At 41.8% G+C, this 6,829-nt stretch overlaps 1 non-coding gene across 1 annotated transcript; it reads left to right on the top strand.

The window, feature by feature from the left end:
- Nucleotides 1–1,301: 1,301 nt before the first annotated feature.
- Nucleotides 1,302–1,407, top strand: LOC121994081. The gene has a single exon (XR_006115577.1). It is a non-coding gene; the product is annotated as a small nucleolar RNA R71 (small nucleolar RNA).
- Nucleotides 1,408–6,829: the final 5,422 nt, after the last annotated feature.

Genomic DNA, 6,829 nt, shown 5'->3' with positions numbered 1-6,829 from the left:
AAGAAATAAAAACTGAATCACATCCAACAAAGTCAATGGCAGGTACCTCTATAAAATTTTCCAAAAGATCACAAGAAATACTAACCTTACTTTGCTGAGAGGTACCTGAAATTTCTAAACATGTGGATGTGCCTTCCTTTGAATCAAATGATGGTTCTAGCTCTGGCTCTGGCTCTGGTGTTGGTACTTCCAAAGATGATGATTCTTGAGACTCTGCTAACTCTGCACAAGTCCCTACACATGGATCCACAACATGTTCAATTCTTGCAACTCTCATAATCTCTAAAGGTTGTGTGGATGAAGGAGGTGATTCTTGAGATGTTGTTTCCACACCACAGCTCCCTACACTTCCTTCCAAATCATCATTATCAACACAAGCGTCAAAAAATAAACCAACGTCTATATCTTCAACAAGAGAATCAACTATAGGAGGATCATTGACTTCATTTGCATTTTTACGTTGATCTACCTCAATACATTCATCATCTGAAAATTCAATGTCACTATAACATCCTGTAAAATCTGGAGGAAGATATGAAAACTTGTTATCCACTGCATTATTATCACAATCCTCATCTGAAGAGTCCTCATCTTCATATACATCCAGAAATCTACACTCAAGCATTTTTGTATCACAGAATTTTCCAAGCTCTTTATCTTCGTTAGCCCTCACTAGCCTTTGTGGAAAAGGAATCCTTAGTGAAAGTTTTTGGAATGGTTGAGCATATGGCTGAGGTTTAAATTGCTTGTCTAGTGATGGTCTGATCAATCGTTGAGGGAAAGGTACTTGTGGCATTTGGGAACCTCCTGAAATAATGGAATTGAGTTCATATGGTCTTCTATTGTTCTTCTCCTCAATTCTATACAAGTCATTTTTCAGAAGTTCTTCATGATTCTTGTCGCTCCTCAACTTACTATCATTACATTTTTCACTAGATCTTATTTGTGTAAGAGGGGGATCTTCTTTGAACCATTTTGAAACTATGCTCTCAATCTTTGCCCCCAAATGTTTGAACTCCTCACTCTATGACTTCCGAATTTTGAGATTCTTGGGTGGTTGAATTGTATTTCATTTGACAGGCTCTCTAGTATATATTGCTTGTACTTCTTGAGTTTCTGAGGGAGATTCCATCCAACTTTTTCTCGACCATCCATGGAGGTTCAATGTCACCTGATCAATTAATGTATAAGCTTCTTCTATACTCTTGTCCATAAATGAAGCTCCAACTGATGAATCTAACAAACACTTATCTGAAAAAGAAATTCCCCTATAGAATATGTGTAGAATCAACTATTTCTCCAAGCCATGGTGAGGGCACTGCCTTTGTAGACTCTTGAATATGTCCCATGCTTCAAATAAAGATTCCCCATTTGCTTGAACAAAATTTGTGATGCAACTCCTCATGTAGATTGTTCTGCTTGGAGGGAAAAAATGATTCAGAAATTGCTGCTCCAATTGTTCCCAACTTGTGATGCTTTGAGGACGAAGAGAATATAACCAAGTCCTTGCTTTATCCTTGATACTGAAAGGAAATGCCATCAATCGTGTCACGCCCCGGGGGAGTCCCTGTCCGAAGAAATTTCGGCAGCACCTCCCCTGTACTGGTGATAATCTGAAGCATTTCTACAGACATAATATACATCAGCCACAGGCGGCTGGAATATACACACAACCACGCAGTTTATAATACAGCCTACTCGGCTGATACAATAAAAACACAACCACGCAGTTATATGTAAAGCAGCCCACTCGGCTGTACCAAAACCAAAACACAACGGAAAATGACAGAAACCAAAATACAAACCAAACACAAAACTGCTAGCCGGCTAGGCTTACACAACCAACAATAATACAAAATACCACATAACAACTTCAAAACTCCAGAAACAAAACCGGAGCACAAACTAAACACACTGACACATAAAACAAACAAAACATAAATGAAACCGATAGATCTTCTGAGGTGACGTGGGGACCAGCAGACAGGATACTCCAAGCGACATCATAACCAACCTGGTACCTGAAAAAGATAGTGTCCACGGGGGTGAGTTCAACAACTCAGCGAATACCAATAGACATGCCTAGTAAGATATATCTAACAGCAATAAACATGGAATACAGCTTCCTAATCATATATAGGAAATATGCAAACTGGAAGATAACTGAGGAAACTGTACTCACCAGGAACTCCTATCCAGAACAAAAGGGTCGTCAAACCAGATACACAATATGCCTCCTGTATGTATGTCAAACAAATGCATCCACCAAAATGCAGCATATAAGTGCAACAAACGCAAGCAAATAAATGCAATAAATGCATATGGTGCCAATGACATGGTCACCCCTGACGCCAGTCAGTCATCTCACACACAATGGTGAGACTGAGTGGGTAGGGCTGTGACAACTATGCACTCTGACGTCACTGCTCCTGATGAGTGACCGAATAGACGGGATGCTGTCAGAGTACACACATACTCCTACCCCAAATCATAAATGGGGGAGCGCAATGCTCTCATCTCCCGGTACACCATGACGGGGAGGGATCCCTGACGTGCTACCACGCTGCGTCACACTACCCATGAGCGGACCAACGGAGCACCGAACAGAGCAAAACTGACGTGATACCACGTTGCGTCACGCTACCCATGAGCGAACAACGGAGCACCGAACAGTGATGAAACTAGCGATATGCTCTACAATAATGGAGCAACCTATCACGCAGCATGCAATCATGCGAATGGTGCATGAAACTAAGCATGACAATATCCTGAACCAAATCCACATATATATATAAAAATGTGTACCCTAGTACAAGTAAGTCAAATCCACAGATCTAGGGTATACAGGTCCTCTATGGTATAACAACCTAGCTCCTGAACATATCCACCTCCATAAAATATGTACCAACAATGTACATGGATCAAAGCAAAAGGTCTAGGTACACAGATCAGGTATGACATAAAAAATATAGATACACATGTCAGATAATAAAAATCCAGAATCTAGTCCTAAACTCAGTAAAGCATGGTATGTCACTTACTCTAGGAACTAAGGTACTCATGGCAATATTCACGAGGTATAAACATGGATACATAACAAGCGACAAAAACAGAACATGCTATGGGTATCAAACCGTGACATACCAAAGGCAAACATGATCATTGCTTGTAGCTATAAAATACTATGCATATCCAATTGACAATATCATAAAAGATAAGTCAAGAGGTACCCGCCTTTATACGTAGTCTGTATCGCAATAAATCTTATAGCGAGACGTTTGCCTCCAAACAAAGTCCTGCAAACACATAACACATGGTACAACTAGGTCAAATATGAACTAGTGAGCTAAATATATCATGAACCAAATAGTTAACTTAACCCTAATCTGATTAGGAATCCATTCTCGTTGGTCCAATTAAATTTAACTAAATCCATGAACCCTTATCATCCTACAAACTCACCAAATTTGTCGTAGCTAAATGGTGGCTCACGACTGAAAGGGTTTCACCATCAAAAGATGATCTACTGTTGTCCACTCTTTTCCTGCTAACATAATAATTCCCAAATCAACTAATCCAAATTCATAATATTTACATCCTCAAATTTGGATTTTAAGCTACAGCAAGAAACAAATAACTCCTTACCCTCAATCCGGAACCTCTCCTGTTGGTCCATTGCCAACTAGAGTTGCTGACGAAAATTGCTTGCCGGAACTATTACGACCACAGATTTGTTGCCGACACTGCAAAGAACCACTACTCTCTATGTGTCAACATCCCAGTCAAAAACCTAATACCAAATATGCCTTACCTGAAATGCAGCCAAGTTCTTCCTCTCTGCCGGAGACTTAATAGAAGGAGGAGCCTAGGGCACGGGAGGATAAAAAATAAGGCTTAGATTCCTTGCACTTGGCCGCAGATCAGCCCGTGTAGGGCAGATTGCCCGGCGATCGGAGGAAAAAGGAAAGGAGGGGTTGGCTGCCGGCGCTAGAGCACTCCTCGGAGGAGTAGCCGACGACGATGCTAGGGCTGAGGAGAAATTGGCCGGCGACACTGCTGCTTGGCGCAAAAACTGCGGCGTCGGGATCGCTCTGCGAGGGCGGCTGTCGGCAGAGGAGAGTGGCGCTGGGTTCCTGGTATCCATGAAGAGAGGGAAGGAGACGATCGGAGTCGGCGCCGGCTGTGAAGTCAGCGTCGGCAGAAGAGAGCAAGAGGGAAAGTGGCAGTTAGGGCAGGCGTCGGGCCCGAGAGATGAGGCTCGGGGAAGAGCTTCGGCAGGTGAAGAAAAGAAACGAAGAAAATAAAGAAAATAAAAGAAAAAGGAAATATAAATATAAACATTTCCTCGCTTAAATGGGGTAGCCTAAACAGGCTTTTCTGGGCCCCATTTTTATCCACGTAAGCACGTCCATACGGTCTTCGAAAAATTTTATAAAATTTTCGAAAAATTCTCTTATCATTATTCACCATTTTTCGGTATTTTACAAATCGAACTGCATCTGCTGACATTCCTTCATAGTCCACCGTATCACAAAGCTCTAAAAATCTCTCAAGGTGCAGATAAGGACTTTCTGATACTTCTCCAAATTTATGACCTTGTATCATGGAAATTAACTCTCGGTCTAGTTGGAAACTTTCTGCTTCAATATGAGGCTACACAATGGGAGATAAAAATCTTGTAGAAATGGGTGCAGAGAAATCTCTTAAGGACCTGCTTGACATGTTAACGCTCATGGTATCTAAGAAAAAATATTTATGAGAAGAAAAAAAAAGGAAGAAAAAAACATGAAAGACAAGAAGTAAAGGGCTATGTGAAAAAAAAATAAATGCAGAATTTAAAGACAAGAAAGGAAATGTAGATTTTTTTTTTTGAGTTATGAAAATGGAAAAACAAAAAATTATTCACAAGTCTAGATTAACTAAATTGCTAATCTACTAATGTTAATGCGAACAGTCCCCGGCAACGGCGCCAAAAACTTGTTACGCAACTTCAAGTGTACGATTTCATCGTCAGTAATAAAAATATCGAATCCACAGGGACTGTTGATTAAGCACTAGAGATGTCGCAAGGTAAGTTATCTAGACGGTCGAAAGCTGGCTTTGGCATTTGCAAACTAACGAGGGTGATTGAAAAGGGAAAGAGAAGGATGAGAGAAAGAGAAAGAACTGATCTTGGATGGAATGAGCTTCGGGAGATGGATTCTAGGATTTCGGTTTCATTGTAATACTAGGAGATACTACATAGATTGCTAAGTTTCTACCCTCTATGTCCATGCTCTTGTAGGAAGTTAGATTATTCAATATCCCTAAGTATCGAATAGAGACGATCCCTATGAAATCCTGTAACGGTTAACCCCCCCTGTCACGAGGGCGCCTCGGTAGATCACTGGGATACACATCTAGTAAATAACAATAAGGATAAGGGTTACCTACCTCCTTATGGAGGAATTACCTCTCCCTTCAAGAGAATATCCTAGACGTTTGTGAACGGGTTACCCTTGCCACTAGGGCCCCTCGGGTATATGATCTAGAGCACTCTCTTTACGAAAGCAGCAGTTCCTAAGGGATTGTTTCTCCTTTTAAGGGAACGTCTTAGATGTCCGGAAAGGATTACCCCTGTCACTAGGGTACCTTGGTCAATACACTCTAAGGTATCCCCTTTGCGGGATCAACAATCCTCCACATCAGGCAATCAAAGCATAGAAACGTAAACATGACACACACGCAACTCATCAAGCACGAACAAGGCATCAACAGGTCATTGAATAGAAACAAGGCGAATCTGCATAGTTCTACATCTCCATCATATTACAAATACTTCCTAATCTTAGAATAAGATGTCTACTCCATTGTGGGGGAAGAATAACCCTCGAACATAAAGAAAAGCATCATTACAACCCTAGAAGAAAAGGAAGAAGAGATGCTTGATGATTTCGATGTCTTGGGGATGCTTCCTTGCTCCGGAGATGGACGGATCGTGAAGAGACGACGGTTGATGAAGGTCTACGGCTTTCCCCGAGGGGGGGGGGGGGACGAAATCCTGAACCAAAGTTGATCCCAAGAATAGGTTTCTTGACCCTTTTATAAGCTAGGGTATGGATGCCACACGGCCCGTGGCACGGTCGTGCAAGGTTGGCACGGCCACGCCCATCCTCTCTTCTGGTAAAGCTGCATGGCCGTGTCAATTGGCATGATCGTGTGGTCTCTGGATTATGCTCCCTGAGGCATGGCCGTGCAAGGATGCACAGCCGGGCATTCCTTTGTCTAGGCCTGGGGTGGCACGGCCGTGCAATGATGCACGGTCGTGTGCTGCTTTGCCTCTGCCATGGCCGCACGGTTGTGCATGGGTGCACGGCCATGCACTGCTTCACCTCTGCCATGGCCGCACGATCGTGCTAGGGTGCACGGTCGTGCACTGCTCCCTTCTGTCTGGTCGCACTGTAACGCCCGCCCTTCCACTACTTACGAAGGACGGGGTTACTTGAAATATACATACATGCATATATGGCAGCGGAAGTAAATAAATAAAACTAATAATCATGTTATCATAGAAGCATGTCCATTATCATAAAGCATATATCAAAATCATGTCATGTGAACAATATAATCATGTATCATATTAACATGTGAACATGCTAGCATTCATAACTTGATTTAACATCTACTACTTGCTACGTGATACATGATATTTTACTTAACTAGAGCATAAAGCATACTTAACATGGAACATGAAAACAAAAGTTCATAATGAGCATTAACCATCAAGTATCATCCATCAAAAGCATTATTTAACAAAATAGGATCACATGCAAAGCTTTAAAACATATAA

Source organism: Zingiber officinale, chromosome 1B, assembly GCF_018446385.1.
Source record: "Zingiber officinale cultivar Zhangliang chromosome 1B, Zo_v1.1, whole genome shotgun sequence".
Taxonomy (NCBI): domain Eukaryota; kingdom Viridiplantae; phylum Streptophyta; class Magnoliopsida; order Zingiberales; family Zingiberaceae; genus Zingiber; species Zingiber officinale.
This window is presented reverse-complemented; position numbering and strand designations above follow the sequence as displayed.